General features: G+C 33.0%; 1 protein-coding gene across 12 annotated transcripts in view; it reads left to right on the plus strand.

Moving 5' to 3' along the window:
* LOC140452463 (latrophilin Cirl-like) overlaps positions 1-19,486 on the plus strand; it is a 931,875-nt gene that overhangs the window by 705,363 nt on the left and 207,026 nt on the right. The window lies entirely within an intron of this gene.

The raw sequence follows: 19,486 nt of genomic DNA on the forward strand, positions 1-19,486 counted from the left end.
TTCTTGGTCGTTCTGTGTAAGTGACCACGTTTCTGACCCGTATGTTAACACTGGCCTTATTAGTATTTTCTATATGGTAACTTCAATTTTTCTGGGTAGTTTTGGGGCCATCTGTTTCCTCAAGCCATAATAGCACTTATTGGCAAGCACTATTCTTCTTTTAATTTCTTTGCTGACATTGTTGTCTTTGGTCAGCAGCGAGATCAGGTAGACGAAGGTGTCCACACCTTCCAGTTCCAGATCATCAATCTAGGTCTAGGTATCTGGTTGCCTGATCTAGTACAATACATATACTTGGTTTTTTGTGCGTTTATTTTTAATCCCATTCTCAGTGCAGACGCCTTTAGTGATCGAAATGCTTTGATCAGAGATTCTGTGGACCTAGCAATAATGTCTATGTCATCTGCATATCCGACCACTTGTACATATTTATTAAAGATGGTGCCATTCGTATTAATATGGCACTCTCGAATTACTTTTTCTAGTGCAAGGTTAAATAAGAGACACGACAGTCCATCTCCCTGCCTCAGTCCATTTTTACAATGGAAGGGTCTTGAAAAGTCGTTTTGGATATTGACTACACTATCTACGCCTGTGAGTGTAAGTTCCGCTAGTTGAACAAGATGAAGCGGCATTTGAAATTCCACCACAGCGTGTAGAAGTTTTTGTCCGTTGACTGAGTTGTATGCGGCTTTAAAATCCACGAATATGTGGTTGGTGTCGACTCCGAACTCAAGCGTTTTCATTGCAAATTGAATGGGATGTTTAATAAATAAAAAAAGGTATTACGCAAAGGCCAATAATAACTTGAAACAAAGAAATAAGTAAAATATTGAATAAAAGAGGTGTGGTATGAAATAAGGCAAAGAATGAAATTGACTGGAAGAAATTTGTGTACGGTGAAAATTAGATAAAAATATTACCGCTACGCTTAAAAGAGGATCTGATTATACAAGTTTTTGTAAATATGCTTCTATGAGTTCACATTTTGAATCTATGAAAGTTTTTTTATGATTTGTTAAAGCTTGGGACTATGTTATCAATATTCGTACAGTGGTTCTCATCAGTAACGTATAATTAGCCATTTGGAGAAACGCAAACTTTCCAAAATAATTGATTTACCACAGCTTTTGGTAGTTAACACTCGCTGAAGTAGACAAATGTGATAACTAAGTTACTCCGACCCAAGAGGAAGATAAATATAATTGACGCGAATGCAAGTAATTATTCACATTACCGGAAATTATATAAATCTTGGTTTTGTGTAGTTGCTAATACTTCATTATTTAATAAAAGTTTCCGTCGAAATGATAGTAACACCAAAGAAACGCGTTAAGGAAGTATAGTGTAACATTTTGCTTCCTGCGCCATCACTGCACAGGAAGCTACCATTTCTTTGCCAGTTGTATATAAAACGCCAAACATTCAACATTTTAGTAAATATAGTTATTGTAACAATATAGTTAGTTGTAACAACCGTAACAAACGACAAAAATGACAGAATTCGGTAAAAAAATGGCTGTGGAACAGAAGGAGTTCCCGAATCAACGGAATCAACGAACGAATGGAATCAGCAAAGGGGAAATCGTCGTTACGTTCGTTTTTTTTTTTCATTTATTCCTCTCCGTGAAAGCTAACAGTAAAAGCATGGCTTTAACAAAAAAGAATTAAAAGGAGAATAAAGCTGTGGCATTAAACGATTAACATATAGAAATGCAAAAATCATTTTACAAATCGTTATGTGTGAAATTGTTATAATTTTCGAATAAATTGTTTTTAATGGAGCTTATAATAATCGTTAAGTTGCGAAATAAATATTGTTAAATAGCGAAATTGATCCAAAATAACTTATCATGATATATCTATTTTCCAGTATATGCACACATTGTTTTTCAATTAGGAAAATAATAATGCCATGTCCGGAAGGGTTAATCCAACAAACAAAAATTCGGTCAATTTAATATAAAAGCTCGCACAATTTCAGGGATTAATTTCAATCACCACCACCCCAATTTAACGGTTATACGGGGTAGCTCTTTGTTTTTTACCCTGCCGATCAACCAAAAACTTGTCGGGTAAATCAATTTTTTTTTTTTGGCATTTCAAGGCTACTTGTCGATTTATATAAGAGCGAATACTTTTTCGTCCTGCTAGTAAAATACATAGGCCAAATAAGTAAAAAGTTATGTCGTAGAGCGGGGTAAAATCAGTAAAAAGTTATGTTGTAGAGGGAAATAGTCACAGGAGATGTTTTAAGCTCATAAACATCTATTCGGCGAATTACGATTAAAATCTAGCATTACGATAAATCTTTTTCCAAATATTTCGCTAAAATGGACACATACAGTAGACTCCTTTTATAACGAGAACTGAAAGTAGCAGACTAATTACCTCGTTATAAGCCAATCTCGTTATATCATACAACAATAATACTGTGCATACATATGAATATGTAGTTTTCTAAAACATTAACTTCCTAATATTAAGCTATTCGGATCAATATTTTACTTACTTAATCAGTAGACCCATTTGTACCTTTCGGTGTTGGGCCGTTTATAATACAATTCATTAAATTACAATATTTTACAATCTTCTGAGGTGTCCTAGCTCTTACGAACTTTCTCCATTCCTTCCTATTGGATGCCATCTGTGTTGCTTCCTGCCAAGTCTTACTCTTACTCTGCAGTATCTGAGAGATGTCACTGTTCCATTCTTTAATGGGTCTTCCTCTTCTGTTCTTCCCTATTGGTTTGGCGTCCCACACTCTTTTTACTTATTTATTATTGTCCATCCGGGTTAGATGTCCGAACCATGCCAATTTTTTCTCCTTGATTGAGTCGAGTATCGGTTTGATTTTGAGTCTTTCTCTTATGTCTTCATTTCTGATTATATCAGTTCTTTTTACTCCGATCGTTCTTCTGAGGTCTCCTTTGTTGTTGATTACTGTTGTCATGTTTTTAAGCCTCTTTACGTAGTTTATTAGGTGCGAGGGGTAAAACCCCTACACTGACACTTGTGAATCATAAATTATAAGGTTCCGACAACACAATATCGGTATATCGGTCGGTAGATTAAACAGAAGAAGTTTATTGCGTGCATCAGTTAAAAAGGGTATTTATGTATAGTCACGGCCGGGCCAAAAACGTAAAAAAACACGTTTTTCGATCTTATTTTCTCTCGTTATAATCAAATTTGCCTCGCTATAGAGGGTTATAGTTCAATAGAAATTTCACGGGACATCTAATGTACCTCGTTATAAGTGAAACCTCGCAATAACCGTGTTCGTTATAGAGGGAGCAACAAAATCGATAAAATAACAACTTTATCAGATGAACAACAAGGATTCAGATCCTGAAGATCCTGCGTAGACGCCGTATTTGTACTAAGACAAATCCCAGAAAAGGCCATCGAGTACAATAAACCAACATATATATGTTTTATAGACCTGACAAAGGCTTTCGATCGCATCCAAGTCGAAGACGTCTTACACCTACTGTATAAAAGAAACATACCAATTAATATTATACAAACCATTAAAAACATCTACTTCCATACTCGAATACAGGCAAAGGTAAATGGAAAACTAACACAGTGTATACCAGTACAAAGCGGAGTCAGGCAGGGTGACTCGGTAGGCCTACTTCTCTTTAATATAATAATGGACGAAATAATACAAGCAGTACGTAAAGGTTATGGCTACAGAATGGGGAACAAAGAAATCCAAATATTATTTTATGCAGACGACGCCGCATTAATCGCCGAGACAGAAGACGAACTCCAAAGATTAACACACATCTTCAATACAACAGCCAAGAAATACAATATGATAATATCAACAGAAAAAACCAAATGTGTGACAACATATAAATACCCACTATGATGTAAAATCGAAATTGATGGGAAGATAATAAAGCAGCAAGCAAGGTTTAGATATCTGGGAATAGATATAACTAGTTACGGAGATGTTGAAGAAGAAGTACGACAACAAAGCTTAAAAGCAAGTAAAGACCTAAGACAAGACACAAAAGCACCTAAGACAAGACACAAAAACAAGAATCTATAAAGCAGCAATTAGACCTATATTAACATACACGGCGGAGACAAGACCTGACACATCTAAAACGAGACGACTACTAGAAACAACAGAGATGAAAATACTCCGACGAATATCATGGAAAAGTCTGTTGGATAGGGAGAGAAGCGAAAACATAAGAAGGGCATGCAATATAGAAGACATAAATGGATGGGTAAAAAAACGGAAACAAAAGTGGAACGAACACATTAGTAGAATGGACGAAGAAGTATTGGCAGACCAAGAAAAAGATGGTGCGACAATTTAAACAATTTAGGAGGCTAATATTGAAGAAGAAACAGGCTTTAAAGCCTACATACAAGAAGGAAGAAGATAAGGAAGTTGTAGAGGGAGTATACTATAATTCCTTTAGTTGGATGAGGATCAAGACAAACACTGAAAAGAAAGCATTTTTTACATTGACTATTAAAGCTTTGGAAAAACCACGATAAAACTGAATCCAAAAGAGCAAGTAAAAAAAAAAGAGAAAATATGAGAATTTTAACAGGAAAAAGATGCAAAAATTTTCTTATGAAAATAAGATATAGAATTTATCAACACCCTATAAAATGTATTCATAAGTGAATAAATAAGTATTAAAGGTATCAGTTTAAACTATGTATTGTCTTTTAATTCATCGTATTTTTGTATTTCAAATCCATTGTAATTTTTCCGTGGCTGGATCTTTTTTTTTTGGAAAAATGAAAAAAGATAATTGATACCCTCAGTAACGGTTTTCGAATTATATAGAAATAATTATGAACGGTCATAAACTTTGCATATTGGTCAATGGTTATACTCTACTCTATTTTACGCAATTTTTTGCATGTTCAAAATGTAGCAATTTAATTATTTTCGGACTTTTTACCTCTCATGTTTGATTACAATTCCAATGAAATACAAAACGTTGCATAAATTTCAGCTTATTTATTGCCACGGTAACATATAACTAATGCCGAAAGAGAAAATTAAACAGGTCCAGCCCCGTATATATTTGGCACTCATTTTAATCAATATTTTATGCCGATGGTGTGGCGTAACATTTTTAATCGTAATTTAATACCTGAGAAGCAATTACTTGTCACAAGAGACTTGTTTCATTCTGTGCTTACCAATTTTGCATAATGCTTGCTAATTTTTCTTTTCTTTCGTTTAAACATTAAAAAAACCAATATTTTGAATTATATATATATATATATATATATATATATATATATATATATATATATATATATATATATATATATATATAGACTGTCTAGCGCTAATTAGACCAACTAAATAAGCGTAATATTTGAGAACTAAATATGGGCTGTACTAAGGTAATTATTGTAGCTGATATGTACAAACTACAGGGGAATCTCCTGGCTGAGTATATAGTTTTTACAAAACTACTCAGTAAGCGGTTGACACCATTATAAGAAGCATTGGTTGGGCACTATCAATGTTATTTCCGAACTAACCGCTCAATCGTTGACCAAATATCACACTGAGACAGATACTAGAAAAGTGTTAAGAGCATAATGTAAATTATATGAAATGAATACAGGATGAATTTAACGTTCCGCAGAAATATGGGATACACGTAAACTCATCACCAATTAGCAGCAATGCAATCGTAAATAGTATAAACTCATCATCGCAATAAAACCAGGAATTTTGACAGGTAAAGACCATAAAATGCTTGCAAACCGCTATAGTTTGATAATTTGAAAGAATATTCCGAATGCAAATAAAATAACGAATTTGGGGACTATTTCTAATATGACCGGAAATAGCACATCCTCACAAACACTTTCATTAAAAATCAAAACTATTTTAATATCAAAATACTATGCAGCTAAATTTTCAGATCTCAAATCTGTTTAGGTTGGCAAATACGATATACAGGCAACTCACCGGGAGAGGGAGATACACGATATTATATCAGTTAAATTTTAAAGCAATTTGCTTAAAATAAATTCTGAATTTAATAGATTACCACGTAAACAAGAAGTGTAACAGGCAACAAGCAGTCTTTTGGACTAAAAATCAGCGCATTGGGGCAAAAATGCTGGTGATGAGTTTACCAATCTGTGTTGATTGGTTTACGGGTCTCCAAAGGATGCCGGTGATCAGTTTGCTATATCTAGGAAGGTCTAATATAATTTTATGGGGGGGCTATAAAGTGATGAGTTCGTATACGCCCGAAATATGTACGACTGTGGTACTCTCAGCACCTCTAAAAATAATTTCGGTTTAATGCAAGCGATGTTCTATCAACTGATAGTAACCCAAGTGAAACTTGTTTAACAAAATGACCCAAAAGACGAGGAGAGAACATGGGGGTAGCTAGAGAAGAAGGATTAGAGAAAGATCCCAACGAAAATGGATAGACGGTAACTTAACCTAAGGAGCTTGAGAATATGACAAAGGCGGCGCAAGTCAAAAACAAGGAAAAATAGGGAGGTGTTGTTACAGGCCGAGACCCTTCACGCGTTATAGTGTATATAGTAAGGTAATGTAAGTCCATCTTCAGTCAACTCTGAAGTACTTGCACTAATAACCCCATCACTAAGCAGTAGGTGGGTTTAAATTGAAAACTACTTAAAAGTATTAAAATAAACGACATGATGTCGATGAATATAGATTTAACTATCCGAGAACTGTACAGCCCTACTAGAAACAGCACTCACATCAGTTTTGGTCTACAATGGCCAGCCAACTTAACAGCTAACTTAATAACTGAAAATAAAGATTTGATGTATCCGAGACGAAAATAATAAAATACTATGTAGTTCACGACAAGGATGTCAAGAAGCTATGGAAACATACTCGTAGTTTATTAAACGAATAGTTTGTCAGAAAACCAGTTAAAGTAACGTAGACAATAACAGCAATGGCCGCCAAAATAACAAACGAGGAAGTTGCTCAAACATTATAAAAAATAAGGGAAGGTATGCAGTTGGACCAGATTATCTCTCTGGAGAACTGTAGAAAGCTTTAGGAAATACTAAGTTGGCAACAGGTTTGTTTAATGGAATTATCGAAGTAGGAGAAATGCGAGACGACTGGAGAAGCAGTATATTTCCTGTTTACAAAAACTATGGAGATTTTCAACAATGCACAAACTACAGCGCCATCAAACTACACCACAAAAATATGGGAGAGAGTAATTAATAGAGGACGTGCAGAAACCGACATATTAGTTGTGATTTATACAAAGAAATATATACACCCCAGAATAAGGTTCAAGAAGTCGCCATGCGAAAAGTGGTCCCAATTTTATTTTAACAATTTTTTTAAAAAAATTTGAAAGATCAACTTTTTTCGGCTCGAAAAATTTGATCTTTTGGATCCGTCTGAACAAGAAAAATCTCTTGCAATTTTTTTTCTGAATTTGTTTGAGAATGTTTTTATAAATAATTTAAAACTGAAAAAAAAATGAAAAATAACGATCTTTATAATTGGAAAACGATAAACTTTAGAAAAAAAATACAAGAAATCTTTATTGTTCAGCATGATAAAAAAACATAAAAAAATGTCTGGGTCGAAAAAGTTGATTTTTACAATTAAAAAAAAAATAGTAAATAAATTGTAACCATGGAACGGCCCATCAGAAACGGTGGGTGCTAATGGGTAACAATATATTAAAAGTTGGGAGTAAATGTATAACAATAAAACTTTTTTGGGAGCCAATTGTTATACATTGGCTTCCAACTTTCAGAGGTAGTTATATTGTTACATATTGGCACCCACCCCTTCTGGTGGGTCGTTCGATGGTTACACATTGGCGCCCAACGTGGGACACCAATGTGTAACAATATATCTGAATATATATATATATATATATATATATATATATATATATATATATATAATGTATATCTGAAAGTTAGGAGCCAATGTATAACATTAGACCTCACAACTTTGTTTGCGAGTCAATTGTTAGGTGTAAGAACGTCTATCAGGTGTAAGAACGTCTTATCTTAAAAATAAATCTGAAAAATGAGTTTGGCTCGGACAAATAAAATAAGATATTAAGTAATCATATTTATTATACATAAAAAATATAAAATTGAAATTTTAATATTAAAATAAAATCAGAGCAAATCTTGCCTATAGCTTTACATAAAGATTTTAAAATGATACTTATGGCTTCACTGGATAACTTGCTGATGGCTTCTAATGTTGGCTTCACAGGATAACTTGCTGCTAAGTAGCTTTCAGGTTGGTTAAGATGCAGGGATCAAGCTCGTTGTGGTCCTAAGCAGCTATTAAGTTCTGCCTATCTGTTATGCTGCTGCAGTTGTTATCGCATATGTGGTGCACCACAAGACTTTAGGAAGTTCCACCCAACAAGGGGCAACAAGAAAAATTGACTTTATGCCCAAAAAATCTAAAATAATAAGCTTGAGTCAGTGACTGCATAGGTTTTAAAATATTTCCTTGCCATATGAAGACTAAAAATAATTACCATATTAAATAGAAAATAGCAAATTGGCAAGTATAAAATGAATATAATTAATATTAAAATAAATTAGTTAAATTATATTAACGATACTAACTGCATATGGGACGATTGTAAAATTAAAAGAAACACGTGAGTTGGAGGTTAGATATGTGTAAAAAGTCAAATATGAAATTATAAAAAGATACAGGATATTGGTTAAATATTAAATATAAACTTACCTCGAGAAAGATTTAACAATATAAATGAATTTTTAATAGAAGCATATCTTTTATAAATGAAGGATATTTATAAATAATATTTCTCTTTCTATAGCTTATAAATCCGCACTCCGGCATCGAAGTAAAATTCACATGACAAATTCAAGAACTGCCAACTGACAAATAAGCATTGTCGACTGAAGTGGGGCATAGAAATTTATATGTGCTTTATCTCATAGAACATAATGGGGTCTGAATACAGATAATTAGAGTATTAAGTGGAAATTAAAATTGGAATTTAGATTATGACATAATATTTAGTTGATCGAAGAGTTTAGCGCCAACTATTTTTAGAATAAAAATAGTAAAATGAATAAAACAAGTTAATAAATGAATAAAATCGAAAGAAATTGAAATAAAATATTTGTTGAAAGAGAAATAACAAACATATGACGTTTACAACGTTACAAAATACGGACCACTTTTCGCATGTGCCACTTCTTAAACCTTATTCTGGGGTATCTCACGCATATGATTATACAAAAATATCCCGTGGAAATATTTTTCGAACGAATTTGAGCTTTTCGCCTTCATATATCGCTTCATTAACAATTAAAAACAGTGTCTTAAAATAAAATATACACAAAATATTTAAAGAAGAAGATAGGCAGAAGATAGAAGATTTAAACTTCAATATAGGTACTTGCTTACGAGCCGAGCGAACCCGAGCTTTTCGCCTTATCTAAATATTCATGAGTTGGGCTGACATAAAATACAAACCAAACCAAAAATAATGTCTGAAATTTAAAAAAATCATTATGCTTTATATAAACTCCACTGATCATTATTATAAATGTTTATTTAAAATTTTCTCTACCCTCTTTATATCCAATTTGAGTTACTGGGGAGGGAAACACACACAGTTGGAATCAGTCCCCCCAGTCAAACTATGAACTCGGTTAATACTGATTTACTTTTCAGATCAACGGACCGGAAATGTGTGAACTCACATTTTACTTTGGAATAAACACAGTGTAAATGAATAGAAAAATTCGTTTCAGATTTTTTTATAGATGGACAAATATTGAAACCTAAAAATATTCCATAAATACCGGAAATAGTATTAACTAAATTTTGAAGCTGCTGAAATTAAATGTAGGAAAATTATAGCAGACATATATAAAAACGTGTTAGAAATGACATTAAAGAGGGTGAAATTGCATAAAACAAATGACGAGGTTGTTTAAAGATTATATTAAATGTGGACGGTTAAATGTTTGAACCAAATGGTATATCTAGAAACAGAAAAACAAGTTAGCTAGCAGGTTTGTTACAATGACATATTTGTGAAAAACGTTTTTGACGAAATGTCAAAAAAACGGCTTATTCTATTACTTCGACTTCCTCGTTGTCACTGCGAACTACATACATAAAAAATGTCGGAACACCACTATTATTCCACTTTTTTTCAATAAAAGCTTTGGTTAATTCATATCATTCGATTTGAAAACTTGTTCTCTAAAAATCAAGGCATGTCATGAAAATGAATCTGTCGATTGCACTATTTTATTAAAGCAAAAGTTACAGCGCCTCAAATTCGTACAATTAATTGCTTTAAATTGTAAAGGAAAAGTAAGATATATAGTCTGTATTTACTTTAAAGTTTTACTAAAACAAGATTATTAAACTTGGGCTGTGCCATTTAACACATGTCATATTCAAATGGTAAGTGCTGTGAATATGATTAAAGCTGGTATTTCACAAACTAATGTTTCACGTCATTTTGACGTATCGTGGAGCCTGACTTCGCGATTGTGGCGTCGATATGAACAATTTGCCCATGTCTGTGAAAGACATGAAGGTCGTCAAAGCGCAACTGCTCCTCCGGCAGGATATGATTATCTCGTCGAAGTGGCCGCACAAATGTGCATGATGAAGAACGGAGTGGGCGTCCTTCGTTCGTTAATGAAAATTTGGTACAGAAAGTGGACGAAAAGGTGAGAGAAAACAGACGCTTTACAATTTGATCATTGTCCGACTGCTTTCCTCAGTATTCTCGTAGTGTTTTTTATCGCATTGTTACCGAGAACTTGAATTACCGGAAATTGTGTTCACGTTGGGTTCCAAAAATGTTGACGGATTTGCATAAAACCCAACGTTTAGGCAGTGCATTGACTTTCCTTGAGCGGTACCACAGTGAAGGTGAAGATTTTTTAGACCAAATTGTTACTGATGACGAAACGTGGGTGGCCTACGTCACACCAGAATCGAAACAACAATCCATGGTATGGCGACATTCATCATCACCCAAAAGAGTGAAGTTTAAGCAAACAATTTCTGCCCGGAAAATCATGTGCACAGTTTTTTGGGACAGAAAACGAGTATTGCTAGTAGAGTTTCTGCCTCGTAATGAGAAAATCAATGAAGCGTCTTATTGTAAGACATTGAAAAATCTGCGTCGTGCAATCCAGAACAAAAGACGTGGCAAGTTGAGTAAGGGCATCGTTTTGCTGCATGACAATGCCCGTCCACATGTGGCTAATCAGACCAAAGATCTCATCAAATCATTTAAATGGGAAACTCTAGATCATCCTCCATACAGCCCTGATCTGGCGTCCAGCGACTACCATTTGTTCCAGCACTTGAAGAAACACCTGGGCGGTCAGCGTCTTCAAGACGATAACGAAGTCAAAACATTTGTGATGCAGTGGTTAACAAGTCAGGCGGCAGAATTTTATCAGGAGGGTATTCAAAAACTGGTGCCACGTTATGACAAGTGCCTCAATATTTACGGAAATTATGTAGAAAAGTAGATGAAGGTACAGGCTTTCATGTAAAAATAAAATTATTGCCATATCTTTGCACGTCTTTTTTTAATTCCAAAACGGTACTTACTTAAAAAACACGCCTCGTAGTTACAATAACTACATCAAACACATAAAGTTTTTGATAACTACATCAAAAACAATAGTCTAATATTTGTAAGTAGGAAGGGTGATAGTACACAACCCTGACGTACTCCTCTTGTTATACTTCTCTGATGTTTCATTCTCAACTCAATGGTTTTTTGTTGTAGGTAAATCTTTGATATTATCTATGTCGTCTATTCCCGACTCGTGTAAGATTGAGATTAATTTGCTATACTTAACTCTATCGAAGGCTTTTTGAAAGTCGATGAAGCAGACAAGGACGTCTGTATTGACGTCATGCGCTCAATGAATAAGGACTTGCATGGAGATTAGGACCTCTTGGGCCCCAATCCCATTCTAAAGCCAAAATGTGTTTCGCTTATAGTTTCATCTAACTTTTTCCATGCTCGCGTTTGTATAATGCCCAAGAAAGTTTTCTGGACGTGGCTCATTAGACTGATTATTCTATAATCGGAAAATTTCTGTCCGTTCATCTTTTTGGGAATCGGAATGAACATTGACAGCAGCAAATCATTTGGTCCGCTTATGTCGATTTTATTTAAGAGAAATTTATTATTTCTCCCTTCTGACTCCGCTTCTGTCTGTGTGGTGCTGGGCCAGTACTCACCGCTCGCTGTCGTCGTAGTAGGTATTAGTGTTTTTGTCTCTAAATAGTTCCTCGATGTAATGTTTTCATCTTATAAGTTTTTTGTCAGTTTCGGTAATGATGTTGTGGCCTGGGTTCAAAATTGCTCTAAGGCCTCGTATTTGATATCTTTTATTTACTTATGGATGTTAAAGCTTCATGTTTTGCCTTTAGTATCTCTAGCCTGTAGCCATCGCTCTTTAGCCTCCTCAATTATTTTTCTATATAATTTCTTGTTTATTACTTCATTTCTAATCCTGTGTTGTCTTCTTTCTTCTATATCAAAACTAAACAATCAAATACTAAATTACCAACAAAAAGAAAGAAGAAATGTAGGACAACCATCGAATTGTGCTAAGTTTGACGCCTAAACAGGCAACAAATGCCCAGTCACTGAAATGAAAAAAAACTCAAATGAAGAAAAAAATAAAACCTCAGTTAAATAATAAAAATAACATCGAACAACTTATATTTCATAGCTAATTCAATTTTAGTCAAAATACTTTGATTAAATGGAATGACTTCATTGTAAAACTGACGGATTTAACGGTAATAATGGACTTGTCATCAGTTAGCATAAAATTATAATATACTGTATTTTAATTTGTGTCAAATCGGACAAAATGTAATAAACAAGCAGATTTTTTCCATACAATGGTCAATTATGTGGTTATAATTTAATTTTACCTTGTTGATGACTGAATCGAAAAGTAGGTCTAGTTATTAGATTTTTAATACGGTTTCTAGCTAATCGATTTATACCGAAATCAAATTATTGTCGAAATCTATGAGATACAAAAAAGTTAGATCTGTTTAAATTTACCAAAATTTCAAATATGAACCTTGTATACAAGGTTGAACGTTAAATTTTATTGTGCGTTAAAAACTAAACCATCAAGGAAATTGGGATCTGACGAGAATAATTTTATGTTTTACAAATATTAATTAGTATTAAATGATAAAAAAATATTATTTAATACTTAACCGTTTCATGACTGTTGATTAACGTACTCAGAACACCTATTCATAGAAGCACTCTTGAATATCTATCCGTTATTCCAGCTCGTTTATCGTTGATTTGCCTGGTTCCCCAGTATTTGTAATTTCCTCAATACAGAGTACCAATCTCGGGTCCTTCCAACCTGTTTTTCTGTAAAAGGTTTCTATCTTGCCGTAAAGATGCGTTGTGTTATTGTTTGGTATATTATTTCTGAGAAACTTTAAAATCTTCTAAAATTGTAGTCTGAAGACCTACTTACACTATCTTGGCGAAGACAGCCTCACGAATGCTTCTTCACAGGAGTCACCAACTCTAAAGTGACAGTGTTATCTGTGATAGGCTATCTCCCTATTGAAGTTCTTTTTGTTTTATTGTTTTTGGTATGAAATATTTTGCATATGCGAATACATATCTGATTCGCCCCGTATGTATAAGAAGTGTATAAGAAGTGAATTCACAACTGGACGTAAAGTTATAAAGAACAAAGCTAGAGTTCACTTTAGTAGTATTTTCTACAATAAAACCCGTGATCTTATGATCCAGTTCATTGATTTATTGCAGCATTGTACATTGCAGCGAATCCCTCTGGATACGTCAATGTTTTACACGGCAAACAATTTACAACCGATGAGCTAGTGTTAAAAATTCATGAATTTTCAGAAAGTTTTACACTCTTTTCCCAGCCAAACGACGAAGAAAAATACTGTCAGCATCTATCAAATAACTTTTTACCCTTATGAAAAATGGGCCTTCAACGAAAAACGGTTTGTTCATTAATGCTTCATCTGTGAGGTTATCGGTGAGATGTCAACGGATTTTTTAACCTTTGAATTTATTATGTATCATTTTGTATTATAGAACTCTTCCAAATAACATTCTGAGACGTCAACTTTTTTGTTACAAACCAAATATATATCAGCAAAGTAGTGTCACATTATGTGGTATTTAAATATGAATAAGGTGTATTTTTTTATTTATTAGCTAGTGGGTAATCTTGAATTATTTTTATATACACCTTTCTACAAACAATTTTAATTATTTTATGAACTTCACATCGCGTGAATATTTACTAGTAGAGCAGTATTTTGCTTGTTAAACCTAAAAGCTACTATAGTGACCATCCATTTTCTAGCTTTTCGTGGAACAACGAGAGACCAAGAATATACAAAAAAAGCAAAAGGAAAAAAGGAGCCTCAGTCATCTGGAAACTATATTATCATACCTAAAAGTACAAACAATTAGATGTATGTAATACATGAAAGGGATGAAAATGAATAGAGTAAAACAATTATGCCAAATAGAAAAGTTATTAAAAAAAAAGCGTAAAAGATAAACAAATAGCGAAATAAAATTTAAAAACACATAAAAATCATAGAATGAGAAAATAAAGCAACAGGCAGAGCAACTTGCAGAAATGTTTTTAATGTAGTTATAAAATGTATACAATTAACATAACAGTAATGATGCTACCTTAGTTCTAGGACTAGAAGGTTAGATTTTTCATTTATAAAACAATATGTAGTCAAGAGAGGTAAATTTTAATTTGTTTTACCGTTTTGTTAAATTATTCGTTTGATAGTTTTAATCATTTTCTTTTACTGTTTCAAATTTATTTTAGGTGTAGATTTAATGATAAACTAAAATAATATCGTGCTTGAGTTTAAGAAGGACATTATTCTCCTCCGACTGTTTTGAAATCTTTTTCAGAGGTTGTTGACAATCTAATACCAACATCGGAGTCAAGAGACAGTGTAATATATTACTAATATAATTCAGATGTGACAGAACTTTGATTAATGATAAACACTGAAGGACATCTTGGGTAATAATTTATTTAAGTTAACTGCCTCCGATTCTATTCAATACGAGCATTCATCCCAATGTAATGTGTACTAATATAGGAACCAAATGTTTTTAAATTAATTTTAATAAGTTATTTTATTTTCCATGTCTTGTATATACAGGGTTGGGATAAAGTATGGAACCAAGTAAATATCGTTGAAACGAAAAGACGATATTCATGTAGCTTTGTATGCTAGTACAATGGCACATGGTGCATCTAATGCTGTATTTTTTCCTGAAACCTGAAAATACCTTCCTTTAAATGGTAGCACTCCGCGGCTTTTTCATATTTGGGGATCCATTGACCACATGAAAAAATAAAACCCTTTTAACGTTGTAGTTCCTTTGAGCCATATTTTTTGAACATAAATAAAATTAAATAAATGATCGTATTTAAATATTAATAATGATTGGTTATGGTCATCGTGTTAACAGCATCCAAAAAAGTTGAATGTTTGGATGGAAATTGACCAAAATAGGCTTATATACCCATTTTTCCTAGACGAAAACTTGACTGGTGACATATTTAGGTATATTAAATAACAAAATTATTTCTGCACTTTAATAGAATGGCCAGTTACCACGCAATTTTTGGTTTCAACAAGATGGAGCGCTTTCCTTAATATCGACGGATTAAGAATTTGGGAAATGCGAATTTTACAAATCATTGGATTGGATATAGAGGATTCATAGAGTGGCCTGCTCGTTCTCCGGACTTTAATCCGTTAGATTTTTCCTTTCCGGTTATCTAAAATCACGTCTTTGTATTTACATTAGGCGATCAACATGTTTGCAGGATTTGAAACAAAGAATTATTGATGAATGTGAACTAATACGTGGAGAAGTCTTGGAAAGTATGACTTACAAATTTAGTAATAGGCATGCACATTGTCAGTAGGTAAACAGTGAGCATTTTAAACATTTGTAGTGATTTTTTTAAATCATTATTCTCATTTGTCTTAGTAAACAAATTTTCCTTCTCTTTAACTTTAAAGTGATTTATTTACCGTTTTAACCAATTTTTCTACCAAGCATGGTGTGTTTGTATTAGAAATAAAAAATTCTTGTAAAATTTGCAAAAATATACAGGGTGTTCAATTTAAATTACATAAGTTGAGGGCATTTCCGGTGACCTGGAAGTAGAGTAGTAACAAAAAATATGGCGTCAGGTGCATGCCAAGTTTCATGAATAATCTTTTTTGTTGTTTCAAAGATACGTAGTTGGTTCCATACTTTATCTCAACTCTTTATAAACGATATTTGTAATGGTTGCCAAAAGATCTCAGATAGAAGATAAAGGATACTATAAAAAAAGTGACTTTACGGCGGAAGTGATAGTAAATGAAGGTATACAATTACTAATGCGAAGGTCTTCACAATATATTAATCTTAATGACGATTATGTAGAGAAGTGATAACATATTAAACGTGCGAACTCCAGACTGTATCTTATTCGAAGGTGTTTTTCGAGAGTTCCAATGCAATCATTCTGTAAACTCTACACTCTCTACGTAAGACCCATACTTGAATACGCTGGACCAACGTAGTATCCTGATCTAGTTCGAGACAAGACTTTGTTGGAAAACGGTCAAAGAAAAGCCACTCGAATTCCTTTGGGACCGAGAAGGCCTTCTTATGCAGAAAGACTTAGTATGGCTAACCTAAATTCCTTTGAACTTCGCCGACAACGTGAAGACTTAATTACAACATTTAAAATACTACTCGTAAAATTCAATTTTGGAAATCTCGATGAAATGTTTAGCATAAATCAAGATGAACGCCTCAGAGGTCATCAGTTTAAACTAAAGAAAGAAAATTTTTCTACAAGATCAAGACAGAACTTTCTACCAAATAGAGTTTTTGAGTGCTTGAATAACCTTAATGATAACATTGTCTCTGCTCCCTCTACCAACTCGTTCAAAAACAGACTTGACCGTTTTATATTATAAATAAAATGTTGTTTTTCTTTTAAACCAAAAATTGTAATTTTATTTCTTTTTTTTTGTAATTTTGTTATTTACTAGTAGGGTTATTAATGAAGTTTCTTTGTTTTTGGACATAATAGGGACTTGTTCCTCTGCCCTTGCTTATATATAATAATAATAATATTTTTGTCACACTTACATAGATATAAAGTTAACTGGACTATTTTATTAACAGAATTAACATCATCCTAATTTCCAAACCTAAATTCATTACCTCAATTTTAGTTGAGAAAAAAAACGGCATAAAAATTCTCTACTACGATCTTTTATCAAGTTTCTACACTCAAGCAGGTCTTCTCAGGAATTAATAGAAGGTCGGGATTTGAATAATTTTAATTCATTTCGAATATTTTTGATCGAGGTATTAAACGATTGTGGAAGTTTGAGAAATCGGAACGATGGAAGGGTTTGATTTAAGTGTTTTTGAAACAAATCCTTTGACATATTTATATCTACTCATGTTTGTATTGCTATACAATGCGAAAGCTTTGAACAACTGCAAGGATTATAATGACCGATATAAACAGATTTCATAATGGATGTAGCATAATGAGGGCAGTTTTGTAATCAGAATTTGTGATAAAACTGTTTATCAACATATTCACTTCTCCTAAACAGTGTTTAGGAATATTTTAAGAGACGTAAAAAGAAATAAAAGGAAGAAAGACATTTCTTGTAAGCGATAACATTCATCTACATTTTAACATCCAACGTTATATCCTCAATTTTAATATAATGCACGTGGTAATTAATTCGGAAGATTAAAATTGGACCAATTATCTCTTCAGAGGAATTTATGCTATCAGGTACCAAATCAATAGGTAATATATGACGATATTGATCATCGCTTTCAAAATATTAATTATAACCAAAAGTCAGTGTTGGCTGTACAAATTTATGACACTCTAATAATGTAGTTGTATTCATAATTAGAGAATTTGCGTATATTATCAGCAATATTAATTACTTTCATTGTTATTTGTCTCGCTATTGAAATATATACGATAACCACCACCATTTATTCTTGTTGAAAAATACACTTTGGACTGCGATTGATTGACTAATTTTAATTGATAGACGAGCACGATCAGTGGGGTGCGATGAATGTTTTTTCCAGGTAGATCCCGTCTCAATATTTAATATTTCCCAAACTACTTTCTCCTTAACTAAAGCATTGTCAAATTCCATCAAAAAAATCCTGATTACTACTAGAAATTGTAAATGGTTAGTTGCCATAGGAAACACTAATGTGTTCACTATATCAAACACGGACAAAAAAAGTTTATGTTTTATGATAAACAGAAAAATAATACTCGTTCAGTATTCTTACTTACGGCTAATGGGCCTATAAGTTTGTGAAAAAATTGCGTCCTTTCCTGGTTTCGGAATTATTATAACATGGACTATTTTCTATCGTTCTGTCGTGTTTCTAACGTACTGCTTTTAGCATTATTACTGATTATAGTCTTTCATGTCTGGTTTCGGTATTCTAGTATTTTCTGTTTAATCTGCTGCTTTAACCAATTTGTCGTGTTCTTTCCAGCTCAAATTCCTGAACTGTTTATTTCTGGAACATTCTCTATATTTTCGCTGATTATTCTTCTTAAACTGCTCCAGTTTGTCCTACGTCTAGTATTATTGGGTTGTCGTCACTTCCTCGTTCGTCGACACTTTAAATTTATGCTTGGAATCCCATCTTTTTTTGATGGCTATATAGAGATATGTGGGTAGTCTTTCTCCTCCAGAAAAATGTGTAGGTTCTATGGAGTCTTCAAGATGTATGAGCAATAAAGCTATCATTCATAAATTTGAGTAAATTACTTAATAATACCCGAAAAAAAAACTATTTAAAGGTCATAAGCATAACAAATGTAGGGTGTACATAAAAAATCTTTCAGGTTTCAATGTGGAACGGTCTACAAGGCCGATCGGATCATTTATCTACAATACAATCTTCACAATGAACACCAGATTAAAGAATCAAATGGTTGCAATTGCATTGTTACAAGTATGTATCAGTTTTGTCTAATTCTAATAGTGTTGGATCTGCTATGAGGTAGTCTGGACCTTTTTTTTAAGTCAACGTTGAATTTTTAATTTTTTTGATGCAATTTTTGTCATGTTTTGTTATTCATGACCTTTTTTAGTAAAATGTGTACACTGAACATTGCTGAAAATTGAAAACAAACTTCACTTATTGAAAATAAACTCTTAAAGCTCTAATGTTTTATTAGCGTTATTCGAAAATTAGTGCTTAATAACATATTTCATGCTCGTATTAAGGATATTTTTTATTAGAAGTTATCTCTGTCTTTAAAGCGAGTATGGTCATTTTCCAGGTCCCTAAGCTATTTTCACGTTTCCAATCTCGTATTTTTCATT

Source organism: Diabrotica undecimpunctata, chromosome 10 (assembly GCF_040954645.1).
Source record: "Diabrotica undecimpunctata isolate CICGRU chromosome 10, icDiaUnde3, whole genome shotgun sequence".
In the NCBI taxonomy this organism is placed as follows: domain Eukaryota; kingdom Metazoa; phylum Arthropoda; class Insecta; order Coleoptera; family Chrysomelidae; genus Diabrotica; species Diabrotica undecimpunctata.